Raw genomic sequence first — 19,509 nt, 5'->3', positions numbered from 1 at the left:
CTATGGCAAACTGGTTTTCAATAAGAGTGCAGAGACTATTCAATGGGAAAGAAACAGTCATTTCAACAAGTGGTGCTGGGACAACTGGATGACCACATGCCAAAGAATGGAGCTGGACCCCTACCTCACACTATGTACCCAAATTAACTCCAAATGGATCAGTGATCTAAAATATCAGAGCTAAAACCATAAAACTCCTAGAAGAAAAATCAGGAGTGAATCATCATGGCCTGTGGCACTGGATTTTTAGGTATGATACCAAAAGTATGAGCAACAAAAAAAAAAAAAAAGCAGATAAACTAGAGTCCGGGTACAGGTTCTCCTAGGGAAGCCAGGCTTCTGTCACCCCCTCCCTGCCACCTGCTTCCTGCTGTCAGATCTCAGCAGGAGGCAGATCCCCATGCTTCCTAGCAATTGCCTTCACTGGCTCCCTCAGCCTGCTGCAGAGGGCTGGCTGGGGAGATTAAAACCATCAGTGGGCTTCCTGTTCTCCCGGAGCTCTGAACTCTGTGCAAGGCTGGGTGGAAAACACAGGAGGAGGACCGCCGTGAGCGCCACGGGGTGATGCTGCATGTCGTGCAGGGTGCCTCGTGGGTGCTGTGGGTACCTCTGTGGGTGCTATGGGGAGACACAGAGGTTGTACGGGTGCTGTCAGTGGCACCCTGGGAAGCCACGGTGGTGCTGTGGGGTGTGGTGTAGACCTCTACTGGTGTGGAAGGGTCCCGCATGGGGTGTCTTTGAGGGCACCATGGGAGCTGTGGGGTGCTGCGGCAAACACGTCGTCCTTGGGGCAGGAGCCCCGTGCTTAGGTCTTAATATGACTGCTTTTTAGACATGAAACCTGGAGTAATTTACAACTTCTCTGAATCCCAGCTATCCTCACCTATATAAAGCTTACTAATATCTGCCTCTTGGGGCATAGGAAGGATCAACGATTATCTACAGAAAGCACCCAGTAAATGTCACCAGGAGTGAAGTATAAACCATGGGATAAAGGCTCAGGAAGAACTGTTCACACCCAAGGTGGCCCCACGCCCCAGGGTGTCAGAACGGAGAGCTGACACAACCCAGGCCCCATTCTCGGCCCTTTTTTAGACCACGCGCAGAAAGAGGTATGTGTCTCCAGGGTAACCTCACTGTTTGGTCCCAAACACCAGGCTCTTACGTCCCAAGAGCCTGAGCCTCTTCAAGGAGGTCACCTTGGAAGGCCACATTATCCCAGGGGGCTTGCTGTTCAAAGCAAGCAGGAGTGTCCTGCTGGCGGTTTCCTGGACATGCTATTTGCCCATTTTATAGATGAGAAAACTGAGACTCTGGAGACAAAATCACTCACCCGGAGTCAAAGAGCTACCCAAGAGCGGAGCTGGGACCCAGGTTCCATCAGTCTGGCCCCAAACCCCAGCAGACACTTCCCACAACAGCACACACCTGTCTGCCCGTTGCTTATGGTCATCTTTGTATTTTCCCTGTGACTCCACAACATGTATCTGTTTCCCAGCTAACGAGGGGGGCAAGGCTACATCACTCTGCGACCTTGCAAACTTCTTGAAGGTAAACCAAGAACAAAAGCACCCCTGCTGCTTTTTTCTGTACTTAAAGAGATTCTCTCCTCTCAGACACGGAGCCCCATGGCTTCCCCTGATAGAGAAACATCCCTAGCAGATAGGTCCTGGGGAAGTTAAGCTTTTTCCGACTCGCTTCAGCGCCTTCTCCTGATTAAGAAAAGCATGCGGGATCCTGGCTCTGAGATAAGGCAATGGCTTCCTGTGGGGGGCAGGGCAGGCTGCCAGGAGGCTCACAGTTGAGATTATGGCCCAGGCAGCTGGCAGGACAGGGTGGGCCGCAAGGCGCACGGGACTTCCGCTCCTACGCCACCGTTGTCTGGGGCCCCGCCTGACCTGGCTTTATCTGCCTCTGGGAGCCAGCCACCGTGCCTTGGATCCTGGCCTGAAACATCCCGGCCAGCCTGCGGCTCACCCCAGAAGTGATCGGACGGATGAGCTCGGAGGCCAGCGGAATATCAGATCAGCGTCTAGGAAAGTGGCCGAGTGCTTCCCAACCACAGCACCAGAAGCAGCTGGAATTGCAAATGCCATCACACGGTTGGGTGCAGGACTCCCCAGCGTGTACCCCCCATCGACTCTCGCAGCAGCTTTGGGGTGCGAAGGCAGGGGGAGGGGTGTGTAGGGGAGGCTTCCGTACCTCCCTCATTTCATCTTCTCCCCAGAACAACCCCATGGATAGACGTTATGCTCCCCTTTTAGAGATCAGAAAAACCAGGACCTGCAGAGACTTCATGATGAGCCCAAGGTTTAAAAGCAAAAAAAACCACAACAACACAACAACAACAAAAACCCTCTAGGCTAAGGAAACCAATCATTTTTATGTCCTTTCAAGAAATGCAATTTCCAGGGGTGATTTGGCTTAAAGGATTTTGTTAACCTTAAGATTCAAGTCAGAGTCACTCAAAGGAAAACATACAAGAATTGTATGTTGAATTGTATTTGAAGAGGGCTCCAAATCTCAGCCACAGCTCACTTGCTGCTGTGTGACTTTGAGCAAGTCACTTAACGTCTCTGAGGCCCGATTCTCTCCTCCCTAAGATGGAGGTGATTTTAGTGCCAAGAACACAGAGCCACTGAGAGACTGAATGCTGGTGCTTAGCACTGTGCCTGGCAGGCAGAAGCCCTCAGTCAGGGCTTCCGTTGTTGATCTGACGCTTCCGATCGGCCGGGACCCAAACTCAGTCCATTGGCACCTCAGACTCTGTGGTCTTTCCACTGAGGGTCTGAGGCACATCCTTTGGCCAAACCTGGCAGTCAAATCTCCCCAGAGCTTTCCAACGCCCTTCCTCTCCGCAGCCCTCCCAACCCCCGACTCCACACCCATCACTTCCTCAGGTCCAGCCCTGGGCTGGGAGCCTCAGAAACTGAGGCCGCGAGGGCTGGAACAGAGTTTCAAGCCACTGCTGCCCATTTTACTGGCGGGAAAATGAGGCCCCATGAACGAAATGGCTTATCAGGGCCCTTGAGGCACTACGGCGGCACAGACTGGGCCAGAGGACAGATGTCCTGGCTCTTCATTCAGGAACCTTCCATCAGGCCACCCGGCCCGTCACCAGTTCTGGGATCGTGGGCAGCCCCAGAAGCTCCCAGAAACCAAGAAGCAGACCAAAGACTCTTCCATTCTCAGTTCCCTCCTGGAGGGTGAACTGTATCCAAGAGTCCTGAGATGGATGGTGGGGATGAGGGAGTCATTCCAGAAAGTTCTCTCCTTCTCACAATCCCAAGATCATGATGTCTTCCCTTAGAGGGCTCACTGCCTCCCATGCTTCAACCCTCACTTCCTCAGACGACCCCGAGGAGCAACCGTGACGGGTGGCCGCCTCATGGGGCAGCAGCCAGCCCCAGTGAGACCCCACCTCAGCACCTGCCTCTCTCTCCTCACGCTTCAGGTGTCCTCCCCGACCCTGAAAAATGTCTGGGGTGGGGACAAGAGGGAAGCCGCCCTTTGCTTGCCCTTGTACCCCAGCATCAGCGGAAGGCTCTCTCACTGAGCAGTGGAGGGTTTGTGGGGTGGGAAGAGCAGAGGAGAGAAGATCAGACTCTCATGAGAGTAAGACGCCGCCATGTTGTCAAATCGTACCTCTTCCAATTGGTGTCTGTTCCTTCCAGGAGGGTCGGGATCCTCTTGAGGTCTCTCTCTGATGGCTTCAGGATGAACTGTGGAAGAAGAAAGAGACCTAAATTTTCAAAAGGCAACGGCTCGTGGGCCATGCGGCTGCTGGGGGCGGCCTCAGTTCAGGTGCGCACCTAGCCGCCGAGGTCCTTCTCTTCTCCCCAGAACAGCCCCGTGAACAACCCCTTCTGTCTCTGCAGGCGCAGAAGCCAATCGGGCATCTGCGGCCAGAGAGACAGAACTCAGCCCCACCGAGGCTTCCAGGATGGTGTCCCCAGAGCCTACCGACTGGAGCCCGTTTTTGGCCTTCCAAAGTCAGCCCAGGAGCCTGGACAACGGGCACGTGATGACATCACACACGCTAACCACAACATCGCATCGCATTTCTTTGCTCCTAGCTACAACATTACCAATCTGCTGTGGAAACTCCGTTTTCCTCAGGCGGAAAAAAAAAAAAAAGAAAAAAGAAAAAAGAAAAAAGAAAAAAAAAAGGCTTTCTGAGTAATTTTGAAAACGTGAGAGACAACTAATCACTGCTTAATGAATGCAGGCTTTTTGGGGCAGACCAATACTTTCAGGATCTGGGATCCGTGAAGAGATAAATAATAGAGAGGACAGGTCTTTGGTAGTGAAAACAAAACAACTCAGCCCCAGCGTGCAGGGGCCAGAAGTCCGGCCTCTCCCCCACTTCCTCTGTCAGTTTGACGAAGAGTCCCCAGGTCACAGGACAAGGATCAAATTCGCCACGTCCAGGCCACATACCTGCCAGCCAAGGCTGAGGCCAGTCCCGGGGGGGTGGGGGGCGGGGACCGGCTTGTGCACGCGCACGGCTGAGGAACAAAAGAGCAAAACTTACAGCAGAGACGGGATAGCCGAGCCCCCTGACCCCCAAACCTCCCAGACTCCTTCCGCTCTCAAGGACCAGCCCACACAGTAGAAGGCCCGGTCAAATTTCGTGTTGTCTCAGATGATGACGACAATCCCGAAACCCTCTACAATCCTGTGGGACAGTATCCCCACTTTGGGGACGAGGGCCATGAACCCAGAGGAGTCAGATAACTTGGCCAAGGTTGTAAGGGCGAGACGGGACAGAGCCAGGACTAGGAGCCAGGTTCACGGGAGGTCAAACCTGGTATAGCGGGAGAGCAATGAATTCTGGGTCTACACCACAGATCCCAGCTCCATGCACCTCATGCATGGATGAGGTTCCCAGAACTCCCCGCGAACTGATGGGGAACAGGGCTTGGCCAGAGGATGTGGCCTCATTTGGGCCATCTTTGCCTCAGATGCCCACCCAGGCAGAGTTGGTCCTGGGAACCTCATGTATCATGGACCAGACCGAGGCTACAATCAGAGGAATCCATGATCTGTATGCATGCACATACATGTATACGTCCACAGACACAGATATACGGGGAGGGATATGGAAGTATATGCATATATTTTCCACTTGTAATTACGAAAGTGAAAGTTCTTCCTTATCCGTTGCAAAACGTCCGTAATATGACCTGGTAGGCTTTACTCCCTGTAATCACACGTGTGCGGGAGCATGCGCCCGTGTGGGCCCATGAGACCCTGCACACATGGGACCTTGCCGCCCACGGTTTCCACCCCCCCCCCCCCCCCCCCCCCCCCGCTAACAGGACTACCACGCCTACGTATGGCTCTAAGGATATCTAGATCTTCCTGAGTTTTCTTTACAGCTGCTCAGTGTCTCTTAGCAGGTGCGGACAGTACCTAATTTACCTGCCCCACCTTCCCTATAGGGCATGTTTCCATTTTCAGCCATTGCAAGCTTGTGGCCGTGATCCCTTGCCTGCTTACATCACCGTGTGGGAATGCTGGTGCAAGTCCGCAGCCCGGACGCCTGGACGTGGGATGGCTGGGCCGGGGCTCTGGACGTGGCCACATGTTGAATCGATTCTGACAAACAGCCTTCCCCGAACACTGGATCAACTCCCCTCCAATAGCAGGGCAGAAAGAGCGCCTTTTCTTGGATGCAGATTTGAACCCAGGGTTCTGCTGCCTGTAGAGTTTCTTTTCCCATCACCTCCCAGGTGGCTGGGAGGCCAAGTACCCTGGACAAAGGGAGGAATTTACTTCTTGGCCCCCGCAGATGGCCACTGTTCCACTGCCTGGGGACATGTCTGAGGAACTCGCGCCCACCTGAGCCGGGAACTACATTTACGGGCTCAGAACTGATAATGAGCTTTTATGAGCTCTGGGGACCACGGGGAACACGTATTAATGTCAAGTGTGCCCATCAGCCACGCAGCCCAGGTGAATGTCACCCATTAACGAAATTAAAGGCTGCAGCCCCATCAGGAAGAAGCCGTGGGCTGCGTGTCAGGCAGCGTGGGCAGGGCCTGTCAATAATAAAATTACTTTACGGGCTTTGCACTCCTGAGCCTGAAGCTGTCTCCCTCTCCGATGGAATTCTGCCTTCCTGCAGTCTGAGAGGAGATTAGTTTATTACCAGTCTGCCAGGAAAGGCAAAATCCAGCACTAATCCTAATTCCCATTTAAGCAAATCTGCATTATGTGAAGGAAACCAGCTGGGCTTGGAATTTCTTCCCCCCTCCATCCCTTGAGATCTCATTCCATCCCCCTCCTCTCCACAGGAGAGGGGGGGGGGTCACCACAGATGTCAGAGCGGGAGCCCTCCTGGGACCAGGGAAAGAATCCCATGGTTTCGGGCCAAGAGGGGGACGGGCCTGGGTGACAAGAGGCTGCGTTGAAAGTTGCTGGTGCTCGCCCTTGACCCGGCTGTCTCAGGCTCTGGGAAGAAAAAGCCACCACCCTCCCCGCCCCAGACTTGCTCCTTCTTTGAACAGAGATGCCTTGAAATCCTCTGTCACCTTGAGCACGTGACCACCCGACTTCAGGCTGCAACTCCTCATCCGGGAAACAGCTAACGACAGCCGATCCCTCATACGATGGTTGTGAGGGTTACACGGAAAACGTACCCACGGGACACCAGAGATCCTGGCACACAGCACCCTACTTCCTGAATTAAGACTCAACGGGGGCACCTGGGTGGCTCAGTCCTTAAGCATATCTGACTTGGGTTCAGGTCATGATCTCGCGGTTCCCGAGTTTGAGTCCCACATGGGGTGAGCTCAAGCCCTACTTTGGGTGAGCACGAGCCCTGCTTTGGGTGAGCCCCGCTTCCCTCTCTCTCTCTTCCTTACGGGATTCTCTCTCTGCCCCTTGCTCACTGGCGCCCTCCCTCTCTCTCTCTCTCTCTCAAAAAAAAAGACTCCAGTTAGAATCACACCATTATTTTACTGCCTAATTTAGTTAATCATAACATGGCCCTTTTCCTACAATGCATCCTGGTTTCAGAGACCTTAAAACATAAAAAATCAAATAAAATCCACAAAATATAGAGCTCAGTCAAGGGCAGCGAACGTAATATTATTAGCCAAGTTCCCCCCACTGTCTTAAGGTCTAGCTCAAAACTCAGATCTTCTTTCTTCCCAACAAAGCAAAGCTGTTCTGTGTGAGGGAAACCAGCCCTCGATTTGTAAGAAAAAGCCTGAGAGCTACTTCAGTGTCCTCGATGAGACCCAGTGTCCTGGATGAAGAGACTTTAATATCTACCTTGATGTTTCCCGCTGTATTTTTAAATTGAGACGGAACATACATACACACGGGTGCACGCACCATGAGGACACAGCCTACTGACTTTTCACAAACAGAGCACCTTGCATCACCGACACTGAGATCAGAGACTCCTTTTTTCCCGCCATTGTTTCTCTTCCATCCCAGATCTCCCAAGTCGCCCGTGACTCTCCTCTGCCATTGCCCCTGACTGCCCCTGTCTGTCCCTGCCTGGCTGAGCCTTATCGCTGCCTGTCTGCTTACCGCAAACGGGCTCCTGGCTGGTCCGCTAGCATGTGGCCTTGTTCCCTCCAACCTGCCCTCTGGCCTGCTGTCAGACTGAGCCCATTCATGTGTCTCTCTCTTGCAAGGGTGGGTCCCCTGGCTCCCCTTTGCCAACACATGGGGCCTTTGCTCATCTGAGCCCCGGTTGCCTTTCCCAGCCCATCCGCAGGTCCACACCAATATGCACAGACCCCACAGTGAAACTGAACTCACCTGGACCCACACACCCCACCAACCTCACTGCTCTTCATTCTGCCTGGAAGTCCCTTTTTCCTTTTATAACCCTGAAGTACACCTCCCCTCCAACTCCCCAAACCACCTGGCAAACTCCTACTCATCCTTCAAAACCTTCCTTCAGTATCTCCTCGGAGAAACCTTCCCAGACCTCCACAGGCACAATTAGTCACTGCTCTCTGGGCTCTGATAACCATTTATGTGTATAGGCGGTAAAGTCAAAGTCAACATCACACGCAGCACAGTATATAGTTTGTTCCGTATGATTTTTCTCATCTACCAGACTATGAGTTAAGGATGGGGACAGTATCTTACTCCCTCTGGGGTCTCAGCTCCTGACTCAGCAAATAACAGCCGGATGGGTGGACAGCTGCTAGGATGGACAGAAGGATGGATAGATGGATGGATGGATGAGTAGAGAATGGATCTATAAAAAGCACTTGAATAGTGGGAAAGAGGAACTAGGTTATGGTTGGTTGCAGGGGTGGATGGATACTAGCAGGGATGGAAAGACGAATGGATAGATGGACGTGGCATGGACGGACAGATGGACGCATCATGGACGGATAGATGATAGCAAGGACAGATGAACACAGGGATGGACAGAAGGGCAGGTAGAAGGTGGATGGATCCATAAAAGAATGGGTTAAATAAACCATGGGAAGACAGAACGGTGTTCATGAGAGGAAGAGGGGGAATGGATGAGTCCACCGCTTGTGTCACTTTCTCGGGACCCTGAGGGGCTGAGCCTCTTGCAGCCATGGACGGTGCCTTGCTTTCGTCCTCCAGAGTTTACGGATCAGAGCAGTGGGCACCGGCAGCCCCCAGCTCCTCCCCATCTCACCTCACCGCTCCCGCCGTGGACCCGCAAGGTGAGGCCTCAGGAATGAGGGGTCCCAGTGACCTCTTGCCTTGGTCTCGAGCCAGGTGGTGAAGACCAGTGCCACAAGGAGATCAAAGCTTTCCCATGTCTGAGTCCAGCCCCGGTCTGCAGGGCAGGTGGTGTGCCCGCCGTGTGCCAGGTCTGTGATAGGCCAGCCGCTTGGTTTGGAGTGGATGGACGGCTGCTGATACCCTGCTCCTTTGCAGAGCTGCCATTTGGGGACCCTAAAATGGCCGAAGGGCCGGGCTAAGCGGACAGGACAGCAGCATTTGGAGGGCTACCTTACCCATGAGTGGGCTTCCGTGGGAACCAATCCACCACCAGAGCCTGCTGTCTGTCTGCAATGAAGGGCGGGACTGGTGGTAGGTGGGGAGCCCTCAGTGGTCCAGAGATCAGGCTTTCATGTCCCACAGGCCCGGGTTTGAATCTGTTTCGCCACTTGCCACCCGGGTGACCTTGGAAAAGTTCCTCGTCCCTCTAAACCTCAGGTTACATGCCTGCAAAAGTGTGGACCATCAGAGTCCCACCTCACCAGCCTGAGCTGGGGATTGGACGAGTTAACGGATTCCCAAGAGTAAGCGATTCCCACGGTGCCCGGCCCAGGCAAGTAAGTGCTTGACGCACAGAGGACCCGGGAATTACGTCATACAGAATCTGCCGCCACTTTCTGTAAAACGGGTAGTGCCCGTGAAAAGTAGTGCCAGGTTACGCTCTTCAGGCCCTCCCGTCTCTCCCTCGGGGGTCTGCACAAAGAACAGATGAAGTCTACGCACCGTACCCACCCTAACGCTTAGCTCACGACAGCTGGACTTGCTAACGTTTTACACATTAAGCCCCCGTGTTGAAGATCGCTGATTCAGAGTTGACGTCCTAGAATCCCAAGTCAGTAGGATTCTAGAGGAGGTGGAAAGCTGGGAAGTCTTCCTGGAAGAGGAAGCAATGAAAGAAGGGAGGTGATCAGCCCAAAGAGGAGTCTTTCTCTGGCTTCCTGCTAGCAATGCCTCTCTCCCTTGCTGTGTACTCAGCTCACTGTCTTTCTCTTTCTTCCCAACCCCCTCCCCACCCCCTCTCTGCCTCTCTCTTCCTCTGCCTGCCCCCCATGTTAGCCACCCTACACCTCTACCTGGCCCCTAGGTGGAACAGACGTCCTTCTGAGCCCTGGGACCACAAAGACTTTTGGTCTTGTGCCCCAAGAAGGGGCAGCATCCTCAGTGAGACCCTGAGGCCCCCCGGGGCCCCTCTCCCCACACGGATGCCAGGCCACAGGATCCAGGCTGGGCCACTGCCAGCCAGATGCATCGCTTGTTGACAGATGACAGCGCTGCAGTTTATGGCTCCATAGCCAAGCCAGGGCTTTGTTTTGCTTTGTTTTAAATTAGCAATGCAGGGGGTTGATGTGGAGGTGGGGGAGAGGGAGAGGAGCCAAGACAAGTTCAGGATGAGTTCCCGCTGGGTCCTGTGACTCCAGGATCCACCCGCCCACAGCCCTTAACGAAGCTGTCCTGCCCGCTTTAGCTTAGGTCTCTACCTCCTCCCCACCTGCCCCCCCCCCCCCCCCCCCCCCCGTCTCCCTGGGAGAGTGGGGGAGGGAGAGCGTGGGGGAGGGAGGGCGCTTCCGCTTCTCTGTGCCACCAGCCCTGTCATTCGGCCTCACCACCCTCTGTTCCCATAATGAGACCCAGAATGGGCCTGCTAATTGTGCCCCAGGGTCACAGTGGGGCTGAGGCAAGCCCTGACATCCTCAGAAAGATTGGGATTTTTTTTTCTTGGGGAGCAGGGGGGCCCCCATCTTGCGTGAAACTGGGCATAGAGCGGTAGACCCCGGCACCGCTGGCGAGGGTCTCTGGGGGGCCTGCCCGGTGGGCGAGGGACTCCCAATCGGAGCCCGTTAGCTCTGGGTGGCTTGGGGACGGTGGTAGGACCAGGGAGGAGGGCACGTGCAACCCCGTAAATTAACACATTGAGCCGCTTATTCTCTGTGCAACCATCCCTAGTAACCGGCTCCTCTGTCTCCACGTCCCCATCAGGTCTGGGGGTTCCTGAAGACGGACGGCACGGGCCAACCAGGGTCTCCGGTGCCCTCCCCAGGAGCACCTGCGGGAGACAGACACCTCTGTGATGCTCAGCTGCGCATGAAGAATGTGGGGCCTCCGGAAGCCTGAGACCCCTCGTCCCCAGTGGCCACAGCCTTGCACTTGCGAACCCCTTCGTCCTGTCAGGGAGCATCTTCTTTTCACCGGAAGGAGGCAAGACCAGAGCTGTCCATCCACCGCAGCTCTCTTTCCTTTTGATTTTCGCTCTTCCTCCTACGCTCTTCCCATTTCTCAGATGGGGAAAAGTGAGCCTGAGCCACAGCGGCTTGATGTAGCTGAACATGGGTGCATTGTTCAGAGACGGGAAAACAGAAGGCGTAAGCGATTCTCTCGACAATGTCTGCCAAGTGAGGCTCACCCATTCTCACGAGGGGGTCCCCACAGACCCTCCAGGCAAGTGCCCAGCATCTGGCCATTTGGGTGCCAAAGGGACCCGGAGGAGGAACCTAATGGTTCAAGGGACCCATCTCTGATGATGGAGCCCGGCTTGCCTGCCTCGGTTCCACTGTGTCATCTGCATGAACGAAAAATGAAAGATGTGAACTTTATAACTCTCCCACCAAGCGGCTCGTGTCCTCCTCACTAGCTAAGGAAGGAGATGATGCTCAGAGAGGTCCAGCCGTTTGTCTACAGAGCTGAACCCGGCCAAGGGGACACGAGAGCCCACGATTTTGTTTGCAGCCAAAGTCCCCGGAGCCCCTTGGCTGAGGCCAGCCTGCGCTGGGCTGTCCCCATAGGGTCTGTCCTCCCGAGGACGCATCTGAGAGGTTCTCAGGCCAAAGATACCTGGGGTTTCAAGGATTTCTAAAACAGCCCAGTGCTTCTAGTACGTGGCTCAAGAATAGCAGACGCCGTCTTAGTGCTGAAGTCGACTTTGGTATGAACGGCATCTCAACATGTTCCAGACCTTGAACTCGACATGGGTCCACGGTGTGGTCTCACACACACAGGAGTGCCTGTCCGAGGATATGCCGCCTCTGAGAGAAGCAGTTTTAAAAAGCCACACGACGGTAATAGAGATGTTTCCAAACTGGCCACCCTGCAGCTAGTAAGGAAGCCAAAAGCTAAGAACTCATTACTGGAGCTGAGGGAAGGGGCCAGCCCCACAACCAGCAGCCGCTTTCCTCCGAGAAACACGGGGGCTCCGGGCCTCGTAATTCAGACTTTATAGTCCACTGGGTTGCGGTGGGATCTGGGGAAAAGGGCATCTCACGTCTCTGTAATTCTCCCCCACTCAAGCCCATGTAAATATATTCTAATGCAGAAAAAGTGTCTGCGGGAGGTTAAGACCACAGAGCCATTAGCATTTTGATGGGTTTTCCCAACACACGGAACGAGAGTGGTTTAAAATTCATAGTGTGGAAATTAATCCGGGTCAGGCCTCTCCCTCCCCAGCTTGAGGTGGCCCACAACTTTTTACCCCTTTTGATTAGGAAAGAAAGTTAGGAAGCCAGTCAGTGCTACAGTGAAGAGACAAGAGGGTTTTCTAGACTGAACGTGGAAAGCCCCCTAAACACAATGATTCCATAGAATCAGCGCTAAGGGCAGAGAAAAAGATCTGACATGGCTTAGGCGTGGAGTCCTTCCGGCCGAGCCCAGGAGAGAAGTCCTGCTTACTCCTCACAGCACATGAGTCTCTCTCGCCACTGACAAAGGCCAGGCCTCTTACCACCCATCCCGAAGAATGTGCCACAGAGTAGGTGCTTAGAGGAGAAGGATCAGGAAGACAGGAAACTCGGCAAATCCCTGATCTCAAGAAATTCAGGAGAGAGGGTGGGCGGGGAGAAATTGACAAATCCAAGAAAATGTGCAGGGAGACCAGTCCAGCTGCCCTGGCACCCTGAGGAGGTGGCAAATCTGGGGCATTCCTGGTCCTTCCTCAAAACTTCCTTCTGAAAATAGATATGAGGTACTATTATGCAGAAGGCAAGATGCACAGTTTTCCGGAGTGCGGTCCGAGAGAGCATACAGATGTTGTTAACCTAAATGACCCCCAACTTGGAAACCAGGCGAGGAGAGGAGGGTCTTTGTTCAAGCATTGATTAGTAGGCCCACCAAGGATTCTTTAATGATCTGGAGGATTCTAGAGAAATGTAACCTTGACTTATGTAAAGCGGCGTGAGAACTTGTAATAGATTAGATTTTTTTTTTCGGTCTGATAGAGAAGATAACCCCAAAGGTTATGATTTTTATTGTAGATTTGTAGGAGATCTCATAGGATTTCTGAGTTTTAGAAAATTATACTTTGACGGTACATACCCAATTAAACACACACACACACTGCACAGGGAAAAAACGGGAAAGAAATATAGCAAAATCTTACCAATGGGTATCTTTTGGTCGTTGGCATATGTATGCGAGTGAGTTCCATAATCAGAAAAAAAGTGATAAATGTTACTTTTAAAATGGAGAAACACCCACCGGTCTGTGATTCCTCTAGCAGGAGCTGGTGCACAGCGTTTGCCCTAAGGCGCTTTATGTGGATTATCTCACTAAGGCCTCCCCACTGCCTTATGAGAAAGGTACTATGACCCCATTCTACAGATGTGAGGAAATGGATACACAGGAAGTTAGCCTCAGGTCACAGGTACAGGCAGTAAGAGCCAATCTAAACCCCAGGCAGCGAGGCCCCGGAGGCCGCCTGTGTAACCACCCTGCCAGACCTCTGCCTCCCAAGGGGAAGAGGAAGGAATAAACACATCTGCCGGGCCATCAAGGTCAGGCGTGGAGAAGACAGTGCTCCCACCGCCTCCCAGGGCTCGCAGTGTGCTGGGAAGCCGGGCGCAGGCCTCTCCAGCCTCGAACGGAATTCGCATGTGTCTCTCCCACACTTGCAGGCTGGGAACCGGTCTTCTCCCGTCTTGGGCCTCCCATCATCTTGGGAAGGGGCGCCCTGGGGGCGGGGCAAACGAAAGCCCTCACCTCTCAACCTGCCCTACAGCATGGCCTCTAGTGAAACCGGTTTCTGTGCTCTAACAGCCGCTAATTAACAGTTCCCTCCATCGCTCTCTTCGCCCACACAGTTGCTGCAGAACAGCTTCGTTACCTAGATCATAAAGCGAAGGGCAGAAGGGCAGCCACGCTTCAGCAAAGACAGGGTTCATTGTGTAGAAAAGGACCTCTAGGAGACCTGGAGGCCGTGGGTTCTGCCTCCAAGTCACCGCGTGACCTTGGGCAAGTCACCGCGTGACCTTGGGCGAGCCACCAAGCCTCCCTGGGCCACATCACCTCGCCTTTAAAAGGGGCAGGGAGACCCACTGTGCTCTGATGCCCCAGATGTCTGGCCAGCATAGGTCTTGCTTTCGCTGCCAGGGTGTTTTACATGCCGTGGGCGTGAAGCCACGCCAGGGACCCGCGCCTACTGATTCTCACTAAAGCTCTTCACGTGGCAGGTCACTGCCGACTAAGCCTGTGCGGAAATTAGGTTTTGAGGGAGGAATACCATGTGATCTCCGAAAACCAAACTGGGGTGGGGGCGCTGCAAAAGGCAGAATGCAGGGAGCGGGGAGAGATTTAAATAGGGCCCTTGAGAGACCCCCAAAACCACCACATCTGTGGACACGGAATGGTCACAATTTGTTAGTTTGTTTGTTTAGGTCAAATACGTTTCCCTAGGTGTCCAAACACCTGCAAATTCAGGCAGGATTATTTGGGTAAATACTGTGTTTGCAAAGCTTCCAAATAAAAAGCCCCATTTTCCTTGATTTAACAGTAAATATCTATCCAGCCTTTACCCATGGCTGTGAGGAAGGTAGGACAGAGGATAATTCAGAAATGTCAGCTGCTAAATAAGTGTCAATATTGAAAGACACGTCTCTAGGTGATTAATTAAGATCAATGAGCAAAAGAAACACAGGTGAGCTCTTACAAAGACAGAAAATGATTCTGCTAACGAAAGTAGTTTTAGCAGATGTGGTTACTTCTGATTCCTGGATGAGTTAGTCCCTTTCAGGCTCTACGGTTTCATTATCTATCACCCAATGGCCTGTGATTCTCAAAATGGGTTTCCCAGGGCATCAGAAGCTGCCAACGTGGAGAGAGAACTTGGGGAGGATGGCACAGCCCCCTATGACTCCTCCAACAAGGCAGTTCCATGCTGAGTGATTTCTTGCAGGCTCCGTGTGGAACTTTCTTTGAGTTCTATGGCTACAAGTTGAATGCCACTAGACTAAATCATCCCAGGTCCTTTTCACTTTAGTATCTATAGTGCCCAAGATGGTACCTTGGTTAAGAACCCCAAGGCAGGGGCGCCTGGGTGGCTCAGTTGGTGAAGCATCCGACTTCGGCTCAGGTCATGATCTCAGGGCTCATGAGTTCAAGCCCCGCGTTGATTCTGTGTCTTCCTCTCTCTCTGCCCCTCCCCCACTCATGCTCTGTCTCTCTCTCTCTCAAAAATAAGTAAACATTAAAAGAAGAAAGGAAGTACAAGCCGTATTGGTAGCCAATTTTTTTTTTTTTTAACGTAAAGGCATCATGGCAACCTATGTGCAACATCACTTGGGGATAGAACGCCTCCAATTCTGGAACGGGGGACCCTCTGTGTGCCAGGCAACGAGCCCCCATCCCTAGCCAAAGGGTCTGCCAAGACAGATCCTAAAACCACCATAAGAACTGGCAGGGCCTGAAGAGGGGCGCTTGCATTGTCCCAGGTACTTTTGTTCGCTCAGTCCCCATAGCAACCTCATGCAATAGGGGTTGATCTTCTCTCCACTTTGCATGGGAGAACCCTGAGCATCGGAGAAGTTGGGTAACATGTCCAGGCCCACAGGCTCCTAAGGCAGGATTCAACCACAGCACCCTGCCTCTTAATCACTTAGGAAGCCACAGAATGGAAGGGGATCCGGGGACCAACTGGTCCCTCGCATCCATTTTAGAATGGGTGACTGGGGCCCAGAGAGGGTAAAGGGACTCGACTAAGGTACAAACAAGGCGCTGGTGGCAAAGCAGGATTAAAACTCAGACTCCCTCCTGAAGTCTCGTCTGCCCACTCTGCCGTTAGGCCACTCGGGACAGCATGGCTTGGTGGTCAAAGCTCCGCTCGAGTGCAAGACCCTGCTCTGCCACCCATACACCCTGTGACACCCCGCTCGTCGCGCCCCTAAAACGGGCATGGCATTCACACTTGACCCGCAGGGCTGTTGCAAGGGGTGCAGTAGGACAGTGTGTGCAGGTGGTATGTTCTCAATGAATTCTAGCTCTCTGTCCATAGAAGCCGGGGCAGGGACAGAAGAGGACACAGAATGAAATGGATCCTTTTCTTTTTTTTTTTTTTTTTCCTTTAAGTAGGCTTCATGCCCAGCACAGAGCTCACCACCCTGAGATCAAGACCTGAGCTGAGATCGAGAGTCGGGCGCTTAACCAAATGAGCCACCAGGCGCCCCTGAAGTGGATCCTCTGGGTGGATTCCAAGCGGGAGACACAGGGTCTCTGTCCTGATCCCACCACCCCTCCCCCATTAGCAGCATCAAACTAACCGCTGCCCCCCATTTCCTCAGTCACCTCTGCGGGGGGGACATCTGGGAGAATTAAGAGGAACAAGTCCAAGTGAGATGCCATGACATGATGTCTCCCTTAAGTCAAGAGTGAATCATCCTCTTGAACTTTCTATTTTCTCCTGACCTTGTGTTAATTCCTAGTTCAAAATAAAATGATGTCTCTTCAGTACCAGGAAAAGGCTACAAAGTAATTTCAGGTCAGCACGCAGTCTGGGTAATGAGACTGAATCCATTCAACCGCACAGTCAGGGAATTGAAGATGTGGAAAGAACCTTATCTCAGAGCATCTGAAATACCGCATTAAAAAATGATGATCTCTCTAAGAGTAAACCGGTAGCCTTGCCTCTGCTGGGAGGCAGGAAACTGAGGCCCAGAGAGGCTGAGCGACTTGGCCCCTGTCGCACAGCCACGGAGCCGGTTGGTAAAAGAGGCAGGCAGGGTGAGAACCAGGTCTCCCGACCTCATGGCTCTGCTGACACTCAGGGGTGCGGGTGCAGGGGGAGGGGGAGCGAGAGAGCCGGAGAGGGGCACAGAGGCAGGGGAGTCTGGGGGTGAGTACAAGTGCACACAGTTGAGAAAGCATGAGCCCCTGGGGTGGGGGGGGAAACCTCCGGGCCACCCGAAGTCCCGCCGATACTTCAAGTCGCTGTGAGAAGAGCGTGAACAAGCGTGCGCGAGGCCGAGTGAGCGAGAGGGATGCGAGAGGGGGTGTGCAAGAGGAAATCGGCGTGCTGGAGAGAGCGAACAAGAGGGAAAAACATTTGGGCCATTTTCAAATTCCCACAGTCGAATAAATCAAAACAGACTGTTCTGAGACAATGAGGCCGTTTCAAACCACATCCTTTACACTAAAGTCAACTCCAAATGGCCCACTTGGTGGTTTCTCATGGCCAGAAAAGCAGCGCCGGTAATATGCCCAACCGGATAGCTAGGATCCTCGAACCTAGGGATGAGCCAGGTAGGGTTAACGCCCACTTTCCAGACAGGGCTCCTGAAGCCAGGACAGCGCAAGTCCCGTGGTCCCCACACCCCGCTGCCCGGGTGATTTCTGGGAGGCGGCAGAGTCCGGGAGACCCATGCCCCTGAGGAAGGGCCGCCCTGGCTGCCGCGGGCGGACAGACGAGGAAGGAGTAACGAGCGAAGACGGAATGTTCTGGGCGCCAGCTGCCCCACAAGGCAAAGCAGTTGCCCGCCTGTCCCGGAGCGCCCGGCAGTATTTGCTGCGATCAGCACCTCGCTGCGCGCCTGGCCCTGACCGGCCGGAGGAAGGCCCTGCCCTTCCAAGCAAGTGGGGAGCTGGTGCACGGCGCTGGGCCAGGCAGGAGGACACTGCCAAGGCCCCAGAGAACGGCCCATCTCCCATCTTCCCATCTCCCAGCCCAACATCTGCAAAGGGAACCCCGTGGCCACACCTGGAGTCCACCAAGCACCCCCCTCCCAGCAGCAGGAGGGGACGGCCCCAGGCCAGCTGGGGCCGTGGATAGATGTGGCTCTGTAAGCATCCGTGGCCACCAGGCGGGCCGTGCATTCTCTAACCATGGGCTTGTCCTAACCTCAGAACATTCCTTAGATGCGGGTGTTACTCTTCCCACTTTACCAAGGGGTAAATTGAGGCCCAGAGAGACTAAGTAACACCCAAAAGTCACCAAGATGGTAAATTTAGACACAGTCAGAATTGCATGCCAGCACGACCAGGTCCTTCTAACTCACCCATCACTTGCAAAGCTCTTCTCTCTGATGGGGGTTGGGAGGCCCAGAGGGCAGCATTTTCTCCTGGGTTCCAAACGCAAATCCCAGCCAAAACCCTGCTCGCCACAGCCCGCTCTTGCTAGCTAGGGGCGCAGACTCTCCGAGAGTCCCCCTCGTCAAGGAAAGCAGAACCTAGACTTGTATGCTACACCTCTCAGTACTTCCTTCAACTCGTTAGAATCCTCACGTTTTCTGTTGCGTTAACGGAATTCTCAAAAATGAAATGGAGGGGCGCCGGGGTGGCTCCGTAGGTTAAGCGCCCGACTCTTCGGCTCAGGTCTTAATGTCACCGTTCGTGAGTTCGAGCCCCACGTCGGGCTCCGTGCTGACAGCGCGGAGCCTGCTTGGGATTCTCTCTCTGCCCCTCCCCCACTCGCGCACACACGCGCGCAGAAATATTTAAGTAAAGACATAAATAAAACTGAAATGTAACATCTACACAGAAAAGTACACACCATCCGAAGCAAAGAGCTCCATAAACGTCTACAAACTACACATACCTACAAGAGTACCAACCAGAATAAGGGAACAAACCGACCAGCACCCAGAAGCCCTCGTGCCCTTCCAGGCACTCCCCAACTGCCGCCCAAAGGTCATCACTATTGTGCCTTCTAACACCACGGCTTGGCCAACCTTGAACCTCATATAAACAGAACTGTGCCGTGTAGACTCTTTCACATCTGGTGTCTTTTACTCCACGCCGGGATTCTGAGATTCTTCCAAGTGACTGTCAGCAGCAGGAGCCCATTTTCTGCTGCATCGTACTCCACCGGGGGCCTATATTTATTCTTTCTGTAGACATCTGGATGTTTCCGGGAATTGCCTGCCATGGACAGGGACGTGTGAGCGTTCTCATACACGACCTTTGGGGAGCATTCAGATGCACTGCTATGGGATAGATGCCTAAGGGTGGCATTGTTGGGTCACACAGTCTGTGTCTACTCAACTTTGGTTACGTTTCCCAATATGTCTTTTTTTTTTTTAATTTTTAAAACTGTTTATTTTTGAGAGAGAGAGAGAGAGAGAAACAGAGCGTGGGTGGGAGGGGCAGAGAGAGAGAGAGAGGGAGACACAGAATCCGAGGCAGGCTCCAGGCTCGGAGCTGTCAGCACAGGACCCCACGCGGGGCTCGAACTCATGAACAGTGAGATCATGAACCTGAGCCAGGGTCAGATGCTCAACCGACTGAGCCATCCAGGCGCCCCTCCCAATATGTCAATGTTGGGTCCATTCTGCGTTTTAGACATTGTACACCTTACACAAAACACACCCACAGCTCAGTTGTGGTCTACAGGGCCGCTGTTTTGCACCTTTGGTCTGTGTGCTTTGCTACATTGTAGCCACTGGCCAGGCCATCCTCCTTCACAGCATCCTGACACCTCACAAATTAATGTAAGGGTGGGGGCAAATTCTAATACCCCCCTACACTGAGGGGTGACACGAGGCCTAAATAGCATGTCCGCGGCTGTCCATCAGTGAGACCTCCTCT

The 19,509-nt window shown here is 53.4% G+C and overlaps 1 protein-coding gene across 6 annotated transcripts in view; it reads right to left on the bottom strand.

Moving 5' to 3' along the window:
* Positions 1-19,509, bottom strand: part of TSPAN18 (tetraspanin 18) — a 188,564-nt gene that overhangs the window by 151,533 nt on the left and 17,522 nt on the right. For all 6 annotated transcript variants that reach the window (XM_045039164.1, XM_045039165.1, XM_003993193.6 and 3 more), the window contains exon 2: positions 3,646-3,722. The gene's annotated coding sequence lies outside the window, so the exon portion shown is untranslated. The remainder of the gene's footprint in view (positions 1-3,645; positions 3,723-19,509) is intronic.

This window comes from Felis catus, chromosome D1, assembly GCF_018350175.1.
Source record: "Felis catus isolate Fca126 chromosome D1, F.catus_Fca126_mat1.0, whole genome shotgun sequence".
Classification (NCBI taxonomy): Eukaryota; Metazoa; Chordata; class Mammalia; order Carnivora; family Felidae; genus Felis; species Felis catus.
The sequence above is the reverse complement of the archived record's forward strand: the minus strand, read 5'-3'. Positions and strand labels throughout refer to the sequence as shown.